Source organism: Bombina bombina, chromosome 10 (genome assembly GCF_027579735.1).
Source record: "Bombina bombina isolate aBomBom1 chromosome 10, aBomBom1.pri, whole genome shotgun sequence".
NCBI classification, from domain to species: domain Eukaryota; kingdom Metazoa; phylum Chordata; class Amphibia; order Anura; family Bombinatoridae; genus Bombina; species Bombina bombina.
In genome coordinates this window covers 22,241,450-22,260,682 of record NC_069508.1, presented here as the reverse complement: position 1 = coordinate 22,260,682, position 19,233 = coordinate 22,241,450, and the positions used below count along the sequence as shown (strand labels likewise).

The following is a 19,233-nucleotide window of genomic DNA, read 5'->3' as shown; positions in this document are numbered from 1 at the left end:
CACATCGTTATACAGTGACACGTGCTCATTATCAGTGTATAGATACTCACATCATTATACAGTGCAGTGTGCTTATAATTAAATTATACTTATCCTTATACAGTGCAGCGTGCTCATTATCAGTGTATAGATACTCACATCATTATAGAGTGCAGCATGCTCATTATCAGTGTATAGATACTCACATCATTATACAGTACAACGTGCTCATTATCAGTGTATAGATACTCACATTATTATACAGCGCAGCCTGCTCATTATCAGTGTATAGATACTCACATCATTATACAGTGCAGTGTGCTCATTATCAGTGTATAGATGCTCACATCGTTATACAGTGAGACGTGCTCATTATCAGTGTATAGATACTCACATCATTATACAGTACAGCATGCTCATTATCAGTGTATAGATACTCATATTATTATACAGCGCAGCATGCTCATTATCAGTGCATAGATACTCACATCATTATACAGTGCAGTGTGCTCATTATCAGTGTATAGATGCTCACATCGTTATACAGTACAGTGTGCTCATTATCAGTGTATAGATACTCACATCATTATACAGTGCAGTGTGCTCATTATCAGTGTATAAATACTCACATCATTATACAGTGCAGTGTGCTCATTATCAGTGTATAAATACTCACATCATTATACAGTGCAGTGTGCTCATTATCAGTGTATAAATACTCACATCATCATACAGTGCAGTGTGCTTATAATTAAATTATACTTATCATCCTTATACAGTGCAGCATGCTTATAATTAAATTATACTTAACATCCTTACACAGTGCAGCATGCTTATAATTAAATTATACTTATCATCCTTATACAGTGCAGTGTGCTTATAATTAAATTATACTTATCATCCTTATACAGTGCAGCATGCTTATAATTAAATTATACTTAACATCCTTATACAGTGCAGCGTGTATATTATCAAGCTCTAGATACTTATCATCAGTGTACAGTGCAGTGTGCTCATTATCAGTGTATAGATACTCACATCATTATACAGTACAGTGTGCTCATTATCAGTGTATACATACTCACATCATTATACAGTACAGTGTGCTCATTATCAGTGTATAGATACTCACATCATTATACAGTACAGTGTGCTCATTATCAGTGTATAGATACTCACATCATTATACAGTACAGTGTGCTCATTATCAGTGTATAGATACTCACATCATTATACAGTACAGTGTGCTCATTATCAGTGTATACTCACATCATTATACAGTACAGTGTGCTCATTATCAGTGTATACTCACATCATTATACAGTACAGTGTGCTCATTATCAGTGTATAGATACTCACATCATTATACAGTACAGTGTGCTCATTATCAGTGTATAGATACTCACATCATTATACAGTGCAGTGTGCTCATTATCAGTGTATAGATACTCACATCATTATACAGTACAGTGTGCTCATTATCAGTGTATAGATACTCACATCATTATACAGTACAGTGTGCTCATTATCAGTGTATACTCACATCATTATACAGTACAGTGTGCTCATTATCAGTGTATAGATACTCACATCATTATACAGTACAGTGTGCTCATTATCAGTGTATAGATACTCACATCATTATACAGTGCAGTGTGCTCATTATCAGTGTATAGATACTCACATTATTATACAGTACAGTGTGCTCATTATCAGTGTATAGATACTCACATCATTATACAGTACAGTGTGCTCATTATCAGTGTATAGATACTCACATCATTATACAGTACAGTGTGCTCATTATCAGTGTATAGATACTCACATCATTATACAGTACAGTGTGCTCATTATCAGTATATAGATACTCATCATTATACAGTGCAGTGGGCTCATTATCAGTGTATAGATACTCACATCATTATACAGTACGGTGTACTCATTATCAGTGTATAGATACTCACATCATTATACAGTGCAGCATGCTCATTATCAGTGTATAGATACTCACATCATTATACAGTACAGTGTGCTCATTATCAGTGTATAGATACTCACATCATTATACAGTGTGCTCATTATCAGTGTATAGATACTCACATCATTATACAGTGCAGTGTGCTCATTATCAGTGTATAGATACTGACATCATTATACAGTACAGTGTGCTCATTATCAGTGTATAGATACTCACATCATTATACAGTGCAGTGGGCTCATTATCAGTGTATAGATACTCACATCATTATACAGTACAGTGTACTCATTATCAGTGTATAGATACTCACATCATTATACAGTACAGTGTGCTCATTATCAGTGTATAGATACTTACATCATTATACAGTGCAGTGTGCTCATTATCAGTGTATAGATACTCACATTATTATACAGTACAGTGTACTCATTATCAGTGTATAGATACTCACATCATTATACAGTGCAGAGAGCTCATTATCAGTGTATAGATACTCACATCATTATACAGTGCAGTGTGCTCATTATCAGTGTATAGAAACTCACATCATTATACAGTACAGCGTGCTCATTATCAGTGTATAGATACTCACATCATTATACAGTACAGTGTGCTCATTATCAGTGTATAGATACTCACATCATTATACAGTACAGTGTGCTCATTATCAGTGTATAGATACTCACATCATTATAGAGTGCAGTGTGCTCATTATCAGTGTATAGATACTCACATCATTATACAGTACAGTGTGTTCATTATCAGTGTATAGATACTCACATCATTATACAGTGCAGTGTGCTCATTATCAGTGTATAGATACTCACATCATTATACAGTACAGTGTGTTCATTATCAGTGTATAGATACTCACATCATTATACAGTGCAGTGTGCTCATTATCAGTGTGTAGATAATCACATCATTATACAGTACAGTGTGCTCATTATCAGTGTATAGATACTCACATCATTATACAGTGCAGTGTGCTCATTATCAGTGTATAGATACTCACATCATTATACAGTACAGTGTGTTCATTATCAGTGTATAGATACTCACATCATTATACAGTACAGTGTGCTCATTATCAGTGTATAGATACTCACATCATTATACAGTACAGTGTGCTCATTATCAGTGTATAGATATTCACATAATTATACAGTGCAGTGTGCTCATTATCAGTATATAGATACTCACATCATTATACAGTACAGTGTGCTCATTATCAGTGTATAGATATTCACATAATTATACAGTACAGTGTGCTCATTATCAGTGTATAGATACTCACATCATACAGTACAGTGTGCTCATTATCAGTGTATAGATACTCACATCATTATACAGTACAGTGTGCTCATTATCAGTGTATAGATACTGACATCATTATACAGTGCAGTGTGCTCATTATCAGTGTATAGATACTCACATCATTATACAGTACAGTGTGCTCATTATCAGTGTATAGATACTCACATCATTATAGAGTGCAGTGTGCTCATTATCAGTGTATAGATACTCACATCATTATACAGTACAGTGTGATCATTATCAGTGTATAGATACTCACATCATTATACAGTACAGTGTGCTCATTATCAGTGTATAGATACTCACATCATTATAGAGTGCAGTGTGCTCATTATCAGTGTATAGATACTCACATCATTATACAGTGCAGCGTGCTCATTATCAGTGTATAGATACTCACATCATTATACAGTGCAGTGTGCTCATTATCAGTGTATAGATACTCACATCATTATACAGTACAGTGTGCTCATTATCAGTGTATAGATACTCACATCATTATACAGTACAGTGTGCTCATTATCAGTGTATAGATACTCACATAATTATACAGTGCAGCATGCTCATTATCAGTGTATAGATACTCACATCATTAGACAGTACAGTGTGCTCATTATCAGTGTATAGATACTCACATCATTATACAGTACAGTGTGCTCATTATCAGTGTATAGATACTCACATCATTATACAGTGCAGTGTGCTCATTATCAGTGTATACTCACATCATTATACAGTACAGTATGCTCATTATCAGTGTATAGATACTCACATCATTATACAGTGCAGTATGCTCATTATCAGTGTATTGATACTCACATCATTATACAGTACAGTATGCTCATTATCAGTGTATTGATACTCACATCATTATACAGTGCAGTGTGCTCATTATCAGTATATAGATACTCATCATTATACAGTGCAGTGTGCTCATTATCAGTATATAGATATTCATCATTATACAGTGCAGTATGCTCATTATCAGTGTATAGATACTCACATCATTATACAGTGCAGTGTGCTCATTATCAGTGTATAGATACTCACATCATTATACAGTGCAGAGTGCTCATTATCAGTGTATAGATACTCACATCATTATACATTACAGTGTGCTCATTATCAGTGTATAGATACTCACATCATTATACAGTGCAGTATGCTCATTATCAGTGTATAGATACTCACATCATTATACAATGCAGTGTGCTCATTATCAGTGTATAGATACTCACATCATTATACAGTACAGTGTGCTCATTATCAGTGTATAGATACTCACATCATTATACAGTACAGTGTGCTCATTATCAGTGTATAGATACTCACATCATTATACAGTGCAGCATGCTCATTATCAGTGTATAGATACTCACATCATTATACAGTACAGTGTGCTCATTATCAGTGTATAGATACTCACATCATTATACAGTGTGCTCATTATCAGTGTATAGATACTCACATCATTATACAGTGCAGTGTGCTCATTATCAGTGTATAGATACTCACATCATTATACAGTACAGTGTGCTCATTATCAGTGTATAGATACTCACATCATTATACAGTGCAGTATGCTCATTATCAGTGTATAGATACTCACATCATTATACAATGCAGTGTGCTCATTATCAGTGTATAGATACTCACATCATTATACAGTACAGTGTGCTCATTATCAGTGTATAGATACTCACATCATTATACAGTCCAGCGTGCTCATTATCAGTGTATAGATACTCACATCATTATACAGTGCAGTGTGCTCATTATCAGTATATAGATACTCATCATTATACAGTGCAGTGTGCTCATTATCAGTGTATAGATACTCAAATCATTATACAGTACAGTGTGCTCATTATCAGTATATACTGTAGATACTCACATCATTACACAGTACAGTGTGTCATTATCAGTGTATAGATACTCACATCATTATACAGTACAGTGTGCTCATTATCAGTATATAGATACTCACATCATTATACAGTGCAGTGTGCTCATTATCAGTGTATAGATACTCACATCATTATACAGTACAGTGTGCTCATTATCAGTGTATAGATACTCACATCATTATACAGTACAGTGTGCTCATTATCAGTGTATAGATACTCACATCATTATACAGTACAGTGTGCTCATTATCAGTGTATAGATACTCACATCATTATACAGTACAGCGTGCTCATTATCAGTGTATAGATACTCACATCATTATGCAGTACAGTGTGCTCATTATCAGTGTATAGATACTCACATAATTATACAGTGCAGTGTGCTCATTATCAGTGTATAGATACTCACATCATTATACAGTACAGTGTGCTCATTATCAGTGTATAGATACTCACATCATTATACAGTGTGCTCATTATCAGTGTATAGTTACTCACATCATTATACAGTGCAGTGTGCTCATTATCAGTGTATAGATACTCACATCATTATACAGTGCAGTGTGCTCATTATCAGTGTATAGATACTCACATCATTATACAGTACAGCGTGCTCATTATCAGTGTATAGATACTCACATCATTATGCAGTACAGTGTGCTCATTATCAGTGTATAGATACTCACATAATTATACAGTGCAGTGTGCTCATTATCAGTGTATAGATACTCACATCATTATACAGTGCAGTGTGCTCATTATCAGTGTATAGCTACTCACATCATTATAGAGTGCAGCGTGCTCATTATCAGTGTATAGATGCTCACATCATTATACAGTACAGTGTGCTCATTATCAGTGTATAGATACTCACCTCATTATACAGTGCAGTGTGCTCATTATCAGTGTATAGATACTTACATCATTATACAGTACAGTGTGCTCATTATCAGTGTATAGATACTCACATCATTATACAGTACAGTGTGCTTATAATCAGTGTATAGATACTCACATCATTATACAGTACAGTGTGCTCATTATCAGTGTATAGATACTCGCATCATTATACAGTACAGAGTGCTCATTATCAGTGTATAGATACTCACATCATTATACAGTACAGCGTGCTCATTATCAGTGTATAGAAACTTACATCATTATACAGTACAGTGTGCTCATTATCAATGTATAGATACTCACATCATTATACAGTGCAGTGTGCTCATTATCAGTATATAGATACTCACATCATTATACAGTACAGTGTGCTCATTATCAGTGTATAGATACTCACATCATTATACAGTACAGTGTGCTCATTATCAGTGTATAGATACTCACATCATTATACAGTACAGTATGCTCATTATCAGTGTATAGATACTCACATCATTATACAGTACAGTGTGCTCATTATCAGTGTATAGATACTCACATCATTATACAGTACAGCGTGCTCATTATCAGTGTATAGATACTCACATCATTATGCAGTACAGTGTGCTCATTATCAGTGTATAGATACTCACATAATTATACAGTGCAGTGTGCTCATTATCAGTGTATAGATACTCACATCATTATACAGTACAGTGTGCTCATTATCAGTGTATAGATACTCACATCATTATACAGTGTGCTCATTATCAGTGTATAGTTACTCACATCATTATACAGTGCAGTGTGCTCATTATCAGTGTATAGATACTCACATCATTACACAGTACAGTGTGCTCATTATCAGTGTATAGTTACTCACATCATTACACAGTACAGTGCGCTCATTATCAGTGTATAGATACTCACATCGTTATACAGTACAGTGTGCTCATTATCAGTGTATAGATACTCACATCATTATACAGTGCAGTGTGCTCATTATCAGTGTATAGATACTCACATCATTATACAGTGCAGTGTGCTCATTATCAGTGTATAGATACTCACATCATTATACAGTGCAGTGTGCTCATTATCAGTGTATAGATACTCACATCATTATACAGTGCAGTGTGCTCATCATCAGTGTATAGATACTCACATCATTATACAGTGCAGTGTGCTCATTATCAGTGTATAGATACTCACATCATTATACAGTGCAGTGTGCTCATTATCAGTGTATAGATACTCACCTCATTATACAGTGCAGTGTGCTCATTATCAGTGTATAGATACTTACATCATTATACAGTACAGTGTGCTCATTATCAGTGTATAGATACTCACATCATTATACAGTACAGTGTGCTTATAATCAGTGTATAGATACTCACATCATTATACAGTACAGTGTGCTCATTATCAGTGTATAGATACTCGCATCATTATACAGTACAGAGTGCTCATTATCAGTGTATAGATACTCACATCATTATACAGTACAGCGTGCTCATTATCAGTGTATAGAAACTTACATCATTATACAGTACAGTGTGCTCATTATCAATGTATAGATACTCACATCATTATACAGTGCAGTGTGCTCATTATCAGTATATAGATACTCACATCATTATACAGTACAGTGTGCTCATTATCAGTGTATAGATACTCACATCATTATACAGTACAGTGTGCTCATTATCAGTGTATAGATACTCACATCATTATACAGTACAGTATGCTCATTATCAGTGTATAGATACTCACATCATTATACAGTACAGTGTGCTCATTATCAGTGTATAGATACTCACATCATTATACAGTACAGCATGCTCATTATCAGTGTATAGATACTCACATCATTATGCAGTACAGTGTGCTCATTATCAGTGTATAGATACTCACATAATTATACAGTGCAGTGTGCTCATTATCAGTGTATAGATACTCACATCATTATACAGTACAGTGTGCTCATTATCAGTGTATAGATACTCACATCATTATACAGTGTGCTCATTATCAGTGTATAGTTACTCACATCATTATACAGTGCAGTGTGCTCATTATCAGTGTATAGATACTCACATCATTACACAGTACAGTGTGCTCATTATCAGTGTATAGTTACTCACATCATTACACAGTACAGTGCGCTCATTATCAGTGTATAGATACTCACATCGTTATACAGTACAGTGTGCTCATTATCAGTGTATAGATACTCACATCATTATACAGTGCAGTGTGCTCATTATCAGTGTATAGATACTCACATCATTATACAGTGCAGTGTGCTCATTATCAGTGTATAGATACTCACATCATTATACAGTGCAGTGTGCTCATTATCAGTGTATAGATACTCACATCATTATACAGTGCAGTGTGCTCATCATCAGTGTATAGATACTCACATCATTATACAGTGCAGTGTGCTCATTATCAGTGTATAGATACTCACATCATTATACAGTGCAGTGTGCTCATTATCAGTGTATAGATACTCACATCATTATACAGTGCAGTGTGCTCATTATCAGTGTATAGATACTCACATCATTATACAGTACAGCGTGCTCATTATCAGTGTATAGATACTCACATCATTATGCAGTACAGTGTGCTCATTATCAGTGTATAGATACTCACATAATTATACAGTGCAGTGTGCTCATTATCAGTGTATAGATACTCACATCATTATACAGTGCAGTGTGCTCATTATCAGTGTATAGCTACTCACATCATTATAGAGTGCAGCGTGCTCATTATCAGTGTATAGATGCTCACATCATTATACAGTACAGTGTGCTCATTATCAGTGTATAGATACTCACCTCATTATACAGTGCAGTGTGCTCATTATCAGTGTATAGATACTTACATCATTATACAGTACAGTGTGCTCATTATCAGTGTATAGATACTCACATCATTATACAGTACAGTGTGCTTATAATCAGTGTATAGATACTCACATCATTATACAGTACAGTGTGCTCATTATCAGTGTATAGATACTCGCATCATTATACAGTACAGAGTGCTCATTATCAGTGTATAGATACTCACATCATTATACAGTACAGCGTGCTCATTATCAGTGTATAGAAACTTACATCATTATACAGTACAGTGTGCTCATTATCAATGTATAGATACTCACATCATTATACAGTGCAGTGTGCTCATTATCAGTGTATAGTTACTCACATCATTATACAGTGCAGTGTGCTCATTATCAGTGTATAGTTACTCACATCATTACACAGTACAGTGTGCTCATTATCAGTGTATAGTTACTCACATCATTACACAGTACAGTGTGCTCATTATCAGTGTATAGATACTCACATCGTTATACAGTACAGTGTGCTCATTATCAGTGTATAGATACTCACATCATTATACAGTGCAGTGTGCTCATTATCAGTGTATAGATACTCACATCATTATACAGTACAGTGTGCTCATTATCAGTGTATAGATACTCACATCATTATACAGTACAGTGTGCTCATTATCAGTGTATATATACTCACATCATTACACAGTACAGTGTGCTCATTATCAGTGTATAGATACTCACATCGTTATACAGTACAGTGTGCTCATTATCAGTGTATAGATACTCACATCATTATACAGTGCAGTGTGCTCATTATCAGTGTATAGATACTCACATCATTATACAGTACAGAGTGCTCATTATCAGTGTATAGATACTCACATCATTATAAAGTACAGTGTGCTCATTATCAGTGTATAGATACTCACATCATTACACAGTGCAGTGTGCTCATTATCAGTGTATAGCTACTCACATCATTATAGAGTGCAGCGTGCTCATTATCAGTGTATAGATGCTCACATCATTATACAGTACAGTGTGCTCATTATCAGTGTATAGATACTCACCTCATTATACAGTGCAGTGTGCTCATTATCAGTGTATAGATACTTACATCATTATACAGTACAGTGTGCTCATTATCAGTGTATAGATACTCACATCATTATACAGTACAGTGTGCTTATAATCAGTGTATAGATACTCACATCATTATACAGTACAGTGTGCTCATTATCAGTGTATAGATACTCGCATCATTATACAGTACAGAGTGCTCATTATCAGTGTATAGATACTCACATCATTATACAGTACAGCGTGCTCATTATCAGTATATAGATACTCACATCATTATACAGTACAGTGTGCTCATTATCAGTGTATAGATACTCACATCATTATACAGTGTGCTCATTATCAGTGTATAGATACTCACATCATTATACAGTGCAGTGTGCTTATTATCAGTGTATAGATACTCACATCATTATACAGTGCAGTGTGCTCATTATCAGTGTATAGATACTCACATCATTATACAGTACAGTGTGCTCATTATCAGTGTATAGATACGCACATCATTATGCAGTGCAGTGTGCTCATTATCAGTGTATAGATACTCACATCATTATACAGTGTAGTGTGCTCATTATCAGTGTATAGATACTCACATCATTATACAGTGCAGTTTGCTCATTATCAGTGTATAGTTACTCACATTATTATACAGTGCAGTGTGCTCATTATCAGTGTATACATACTCACATCATTATACAGTGCAGTGTGCTCATTATCAGTGTATACATACTCATATCATTATACAGTACAGTGTGCTCATTATCAGTGTATAGATACTCACATTATTATACAGTGCAGCGTGCTCATTATCAGTGTATAGATACTCACATCATTATACAGTACAATCTGCTCATTATCAGTGTATAGATACTCACATCATTATACAGTGCAGTGTGCTCATTATCAGTGTATAGATACTCACATCATTATACAGTACAGCATGCTCATTATCAGTGTATGGAGAAGCGCTAAAGAGCTAAAGGTGCATCAGTGAATCACAAAAACAGATATATATATAAATCAAATGGTTATGCCAAAGAATTTATTAAAACATATTACGATAGAAAACATATGCCGCTTGGATGAAGATGTCTACCGGTCCGGATCTCCTCTTCTGCCCGGATAGGATGAAGACTTCAGCCGGATCATGGACATCTTCAGCCCCCGCTTGGGCTTGGATGAAGACTTCGGAGCCTGGACCGATCGGTGATACCCGGCGTGGTGAAGATAAGGTAGGAAGATCTTCAGGGGCTTAGAGTTAGGTTTATTTAAGGGGGGTTTGGGTTAGATTAGGGGTATGCTGGTGGTGGGTTGTAATGTTGGGGGGGGGGTATTGTATGTTTTTTTTACAAGCAAAAGAGCTGAATTCTTTGGTGCATGACCCACAAAAGGCCCTTTTAAGGGCTGGTAAGGTAAAAGAGCTTTTCTATTTGTATTTTAGAATAGGGTAGGGCATTTTTTTATTTTGGGGGGCTTTGTTATTTTATTAGGGGGCTTAGAGTAGGTGTAATTAGCTTAAAATTGTTGTAATATTTTTATAATGTTTGTAAATATTTTTTTATTTTTTGTAACTTAGTTCTTTTTTTATTTTTTGTACTTTAGTTAGTTTATTTAATTGTATTTATGTGTAGGTATTTTATTTAATTAATTTATTGATAGTGTAGTGTTAGGTTTAATTGTAGATAATTGTAGGTAGTTTAGTTAATTAATTTATTGATAGTGTAGTGTTAGGTTTAATTGTAACTTAGGTTAGGATTTATTTTACAGGTAATTTTGTAATTATTTTAGCTAGGTAGCTATTAAATAGTTATTAACTATTTAATAGCTATTGTACCTAGTTAAAATAAATACAAAGTTGCCTGTAAAATAAATATAAATCCTAAAATAGCTACAATATAATTATTATTTATATTGTAGCTATATTAGGGTTTATTTTACAGGTAAGTATTTGGCTTTAAATAGGATTAATTTATTTAATAAGAGTAAATTTATTTCGTTAGATTTAAATTATATTTAACTTAGGGGGCTGTTAGGGTTAGGGTTAGACTTAGCTTTAGGGGTTAATAACTTTATTAGAGTAGCGGTGAGGTCCGGTCGGCAGATTAGGGGTTAATAATTGTAGGTAGGTAGCGGCGACGTTGGGGGGGCAGATTAGGGGTTAATAAATATAATATAGGGGTCGGTGGTGTTAGGGGCAGCAGATTAGCGGGATAGGGATAACGTAGGTTGCAGCGGTGTTTAGACTCGGGGTACATGTTAGATTGTTAGGTGCAGACTTAGAAACTGTTTCCCCATAGGAAACAATGGGGCTGCGTTAGGAGCTGAACGCTGCTTTTTTGCAGGTGTTAGGTTTTTTTTCAGCTCAAACTGCCCCATTGTTTCCTATGGGGGAATCGTGCACAAGCACGTTTTTGAAGCTGGCCGCGTCCGTAAGCACCGCTGGTATTGAGAGTTGCAGTGGCGGTAAATTATGCTCTACGCTCCTTTTTTGGAGCCTAACGCAGCCATTCTGTGAACTCTCAATACCAGCGGTATTTAAAAGGTGCGGGGAAAAAAAAGCCAGCGTTAGCTACGCGGGTCGTTACCGACAAAACTCTAAATATAGCCGTTTATTAGTTGTCCTAGTCAGTTTAAAATGATTGACTTCTGCTCCTTTATAAATATTACAGACACATTTTGAATATAATGTTCATTTTATATATAGTGATTCGCTTTTTTTTTAAGTAAGGAATATTTCAGTCTGTTTTGCTACAAGAGTGTGTTGTATCTACTAAATATTACTCATCCAGTTTCTATCTGTTAGTTTTAATTTAAATGTTTAATTTTATTCTGAATTGTTCTGGAATTTGTGATTGCTTAAATTTGCATGGGATTTGAACTTAAAATATATAGTCTAGTAGTACAATTCAAATTTGGTTTTGTTGGAATGTTCACTTTTGTGAGCAAATGTTTAAGATTGTATGGGAAATTGTGTTGAATTTAAAGTTAGGAAAATACAAGAGGTTTGTGACTACTTTAACTACTATATCTATTAATATAATGGTCCATTCCTCATTCCAGAAGCTAAGAACCCCAATTGTGAAAGTTTCTTAAAGATACTAACACAGGTAGTAACTCTTAAAAAGATTAATAATAATAAAAGAAAATATATGATATCACAGGCAGTGATTTCAACAATAAAGGGACTGACACACATAATTGGAGACTTGACAGAGCAAAATAAAGATCTGAAATTAAAGTTAGATAAAACACAGACTGACAGAGATTGTAATAAGCTCTCTGCTTTAACGAACACCATACAGATCGGTAAATTACAACATCAATTAAAATTAACGGAACACAGCAGAAACGAATACTCAAATAAAATTACTGAGTTACAGATGAAAATAAAACAAGAAGAAAAAATATCTAGTGATATTTCTGGGAACAATTGTAGATTGTGATCACTTACTGCCACAAAGGAGAGAGCCAAAACAAGTAATAAAACAAGATAAAATGCCAGTGGGCCCCACTAAAAACCCAAGTTCTGCTCCAATTGCCCCAGTCATAATATCTGAGAATTTTAACACCCTGAAAGTTCCTACAGGTTTTTCAAATCAGACTAGGCCAATGACTGTAGCAGATAAAGAGATTTTTCAGAAATGTTGGGGCACAATGCCCACAAATAGCTTTAATAACTTTTCACATTGGTTTCACAAGGGGGCTGAAAAAGCCATAAATGTAGGATTGAACATGCAGGAATGGACAGAATTGCTTCAAAATACCATGGGTCCCTATACCAACAGGTTATTAGGATTCAACTCAAGCATATTTGTTCAGGCTCCCCCCATAGTGTCCATTGTCTTATAGGGTCCCAGTGGTACAGAGGTGACTATTCCGAGGTGATCCCGGGGGAGCAGCGAGACTTCCAGGTGCCACATTTCAAAAAGCGACATGATCCATGGCTGGGGGCCGGAGCTACGGGTGATCAAACGTACACCGGGAAGGCCAAGGGGAAATAGGAGTTGTAGGGGGGTCTGGAACCCCCAGTTCCCAAGGGAGCTCCCCTCCAGCAATCACCCCACATCTTGCCCTCCCTAGGGAGTACCAATCCCCAAAAGAGCGGAGCTCTGGGGTAAAGGGCCGCTGGAGCGACCTAGTGTAAATGTCAGCGGGTATGCATGGAGTCCCGGCCGGCGGGTAGTTCCATGAGCCCGGACAGCCAGAAGAGGGGTTAGGCGGTCAGAGATCAGCTCTTCCGTGAGGGTGTTTAGATCACAAAACAAGCAAAACCAAAAGTCTGGGAGATTGCGAATGACATAAAAGGCCATATCCTGGGTAAAAAGGAGTAGGGGGGTGGGGATAGCCCTTGCAGCCTGGTATCCGTGACACAAGGATACAATAAGTAAATTTGGCAGAAATGTGCAACTCATTTGATATTCGGACTTCTTGTTTTTGCATTATGATGTATTTCTTGATTTTGCAATTCTACTGTGTTTAAAAGTCCATTAACTGTATAAAATGTACATTGCAATCTCAATGTGTTTTATGTCCCAATAAATTGTTGGCAATTTCTCTGTATGTTCTAACTGCGTTAAATGTCCCTCGTTAACACTTTGGCTGCCAAATAAATTATATGTGAAGAGACATAATCCAGCTGCCTTGGACCCTTTGTTCTATAATTAGGTCCAGTATTTTTATTCTTTTCCACATCCCTTATATAGATGTGTTGGTCACCTGATAGCACTATACAGAGACTTAAGTCTGATCACTCCTACTGGCACTCCCAAATGTAAGTTCTTAGTTACAGTGTAAAACAAATAGTTCAGCCCAGGAAGAGGAGACAACTGATGAACAATTTGTGCTCTTACTGCTGGAACCTGGGTGCTGAAAAGGTAATCGTGTCTATGATAAGGTCTGTTTTATTATACTATTTAGTGGGGTTGGAAATATCATTTTTTTTAGATTATCTCTATTACAGAATTATAGAATTTATTAGGAGAAAGTTTTAGCATCCATAGTGGATACACATTAGTTTTACATCTATCTCTCTCCCTGCCTGTCGGTCTCTCTCTCTCTGCTTGTCTGCCTGTCTGTCTCTCTCTCTCCCTTTCTGTCTCTCTCTCTCTCTCTCTGCTTGTCTGCCTGTCTCTCTCTCTCTCTCTCTGCCTGTCGGTCTCTCTCTCTCTCTGCTTGTCTGCCTGTCTGTCTGTCTCTCTCTCCCTGTCTGTCTCTCTCTCTCCCTGCCTGTCTGTCGGTCTCTCTCTCTCTGCTTGTCTGTCTGTCTGTCTCTCTCTCTCCCTGTCTGTCTCTCTCTCTCTCTGCTTGTCTGCCTGTCTGCCTGTCTCTCTCTCTCTCTCTCTCTCTCTGCCTGTCTGTCTCTCTCTGCCTGTCTGTCTCTCTTTCTGCCTGCCTGTCTCTCTCTCTCTCTGTCTGTATGTCTCTGTGTCTGTATGTCTCTCTCTGAGCCTGTATGTCTCTCTCTGTGCCTGTCTGTCTGTCTCTCTCTGTCTGTCTCTCCCTCTCTGTCTGTCTGTCCGTTTCTCTCTCTGTCTGTCTCTCTGCCTATCTGTGTCTCTCTCTTTCTCTCTGTCTGTCTTTCTCTCTATTTCTTTGTCTGTCTGTCTCTCTTTCTCTGCCTGTCTCTCTCTGTCTGTCTATCTCTCTGTGTCTCTCTCTCTCTGTCTATGTGCCTCTCTCTCTCTTTCTCTCTATCTGACTGTCTCTTAGTCTGGTTGTCTCTATCTGTCTGCCTGTCTGTCTCTCTCTATCTGCCAGTCTGTCTCTCTCTCTTTCTGTCTACATGCCGCTCTCTCTGTCTCTCGATCTGACTTTCTCTCTCTTTGTCTGGTTGTCTGTCTCTGTCTGCCTCTCTATCTCTGCCTGTCTCTCAGTCTTTCTGCCTGTCTGTCTGGGTCTCTCTGTAAGTCTGTCTATCTAATATACATCTTTATCACTGTTTGTCTATCAACGCATTTGCATACTGGATAATGAAAGGTTATATCAGGTCCAAAATACACAATGCTTTTTTTACATTTATGATTTATCGTGAGGGACAAGCAAATTAATCAAATGAGTAAGGGTTATTTATTTTGATATAAATATGCATAAATATACATATGGGGGGGGGAAGCAGCCATAAAAAATAAAGACAAGCCCTATATCCTGTGAGTGTATATATATATATATATATATATATATATATATATATTGAACTCACATTTTCTGTCTATTAAATGGATAGTTTAGTCAAAAATAAACTTTCATGATTCAGATAGAACAGCAATTGTAAGCAACGTTCTAATTTACTCCTATTATCAATTGTTCTTTGTTCTCTTAGTATCTTTATTTTAAAAAGCTGGAATGTGATGCATAGAAGCCGTCCTATTTTTGGTTCAGTACCTGGATAGCGCTTGTTTTTTGGTGTCTAAATGCAGCCATCCAAAAAGCAAGCGCTAACCAGGACGGTGCTGAACCAAAAATGGGCCAGCTCTTAGAATTGCTTAAAATTGCATTCTCTATCTGAATCATGAAAGCTTATTTTTGACTAGACTATCCCTTTAAAGAGAAAGTTATTTAAAGGAACAGTGTACTGTAAAATTGTTTTAAACAACTCAATACACTCCAGTGGTAAAATGTATCACTGGGAACACATTAGTGGGGGAATTTTATGTAACACTGTCCCTTTAACATAATATCAAGACAACCAGGAAATGCAAGCTTGTTAAAAGAAAATTACACTCAAGATTGTAATTGGTACGCCGCAATATGAAACGGTTAGGATAATGATGTGGTATTTTCAGTTCCTGTTTGAAACTACCCCCTTCAGTAAAATCGGCGCTTTGCGCATGCGCCAAACACAGGAACGTGTACGATCGCGAAGTAACTGTGATCACAGCCACATGATGACGATACTGGTGATGAAATAGGACAGGGGGCAGGCGGACATTTTAAACAGGCATAGGCACAAAAAGTAAGTCCTATTACTTGTAAACGATATATGTTACAAAATTGGGCTATAGTTGGCAATAATAAGTGTTTACAAATTTATAGGAATGACTAAGGACAAATTTTGGGTTGATTGTCCCTTTAATTCCACTAGAAGTAAGCTTTTTGCTCAAACACAATCTTATATTTTCAAGTGCGCTAACCCGAAATGAAAATATGAATATTTCACATTCCAATGTTCTTCACATAGAAACATAGAAGGTGTTCTATTAATTTATAAATACACACACATTATATATATACATATATATATATATATATATATATATATATATATATATATATTTATATAAAACATGGAAGGGAACTGCACTCTCATACTGGACCGGGTACACATCCCATGACCCTGCAACATGCTCAGCCCTGGGTGCCACTGGCACTCACAGGAAGCTGTGCTGTTCCCAGAGCCACAGGCAGTTAACCCCAGTCAGGTCTGGGTGCAAGAACCATAGAGAAAATTACAAAACAAATTAATACAACACACAGAGAAAACCCAGCACTCACTTACAAGCTCTCAGCTAAGATTTAAAAGCAAAAATGGAAAGGTTAGTTACTGCATCTGGCCAAATGGGACAAGCCCAGGTACCTCGTCAAGGTCCTTTCCAATACCTGGGACCCTAAAACAGCCACACAATGCAAGTTTTCAAATCCAAACAAACTGGGAACAAGGGAAGGGTGCACAAGAATATGTAATCACCCTAGACTTATACAAAACACGGAAGGGAACTGCACTCTCATACTGGACCGGGTACACATCCAATGACCCTGCAACATGCTCAGCCCTGGGTGCCACTGGCACTCACAGGAAGCTGTGCTGTTCCCAGAGCCACAGGCAGTTAACCCCAGTCAGGTCTGGGTGCAAGAACCATAGGGAAAATTACAAAACAAATTAATACAACACACAGAGAAAACCCAGCACTCACTTACAAGCTCTCAGCTAAGATTTAAACGCAAAAATGGAAAGGTTAGTTACCGCATCTGGCCAAATGGGACAAGCCCAGGTTTTCTCTGTGTGTGTTATATATATATATATATATATATATATACTGTATATATATTATCCTAGCCGTTTCATAAATAAACTTTCATAAATTTGGGCACCCTTGTCATTTTGTTGATTTGAATAGCTGTAACTACCTAGCACTGATTAATTGAAACACACAATTGGTTTGGTGAGCCCATTAAGCCTTGAACTTCATAGACAGGTGTATCCAATCATGAGAAAAGGTATTTAAGGTGGTCAATTGCAAGTTGTTGTTCTCTTTGACTCTGCTCTAAAGAGTGGCAACATGGGGGCCTCAAAACAACTCTCAAATGACCTTAAAACAAAGATTGATCAACATTATGGTTTAGGGGAAGGCTACAAAAAGCTATCAAAGAGATTTTAGCTGTCAGTGTCCACTGTGAGGAACATAGTGAGGAAATGGAAGACCACAGGCACAGTTCTGGTTAAGGACAGAAGTGGCAGGCCAAGTAAAATATCGGAGAGGCAAAGGCAAAGGATGGTGAGAACGGTCAAAAACAGCCCACTGACCACCTCCAAAGACCTACAACATAATTTTGCTGCAGATGGTGTCACTGTGCATTGTTCAACAATTCAGCGCACTTTGCACAAGGAGAAGCTGTATGGGAGAGTGATGCAGAAGCCTTTCCTGCACACACGCCACAGAGTCGCTTGAGGTATGCAAACGCACATTTGGACAAGCCAGCTTCATTTTGAAAGAAGGTGCTGTGGACTAATGAAACAAAGATTGAGTTATTTGGTCATAACAAGGGGTGTTATGCATGGCGGAAAAAGAACACAGCGTTCCAAGACAAACACTTGCTAGCCACAGTAAAATTTGGTGGATGTTCCATCATGCTGTGTGGCCAGTGCCAGTACTGGGAATCTTGTTAAAGTTGAGGGTTGCATGGATTCCACTCAATATCAGCAGATACTTGAGAATAATGTTGAGGTATGAGTCACAAAGTTGAAGTTACGCCGGGGCTGGATATTTTAACAAGACAACGACCCAAAACACTGCTCAAAATCTACTCTGGCATTTATGCAGAGGAACAAGTACAATGTTCTGGAATGGCCATTCCAGTCCACAGACCTGAATATCATTGAAAATCTGTGGGGTGATTTGAAGCGGCCGGGCTGTCTCTGCTCGGCAATCATCAAACCTAACTGAACTGGAGATGTTTTGCAAGGAGGAATGGTCCATAATACCTTCATCCAGAATCCAGACAGTCATTAC

At 36.9% G+C, this 19,233-nt stretch overlaps 1 protein-coding gene across 1 annotated transcript in view; it reads left to right on the top strand.

Annotated features, from left to right (window-relative positions):
- Positions 1–14,795: 14,795 nt before the first annotated feature.
- The window catches only part of LOC128641256 (beta-1,3-galactosyltransferase 2), a 104,191-nt gene continuing 99,753 nt past the window's right edge, over positions 14,796–19,233 (top strand). Inside the window, exon 1 of the mRNA XM_053693847.1 lies at positions 14,796–14,880. The gene's annotated coding sequence lies outside the window, so the exon portion shown is untranslated. The remainder of the gene's footprint in view (positions 14,881–19,233) is intronic.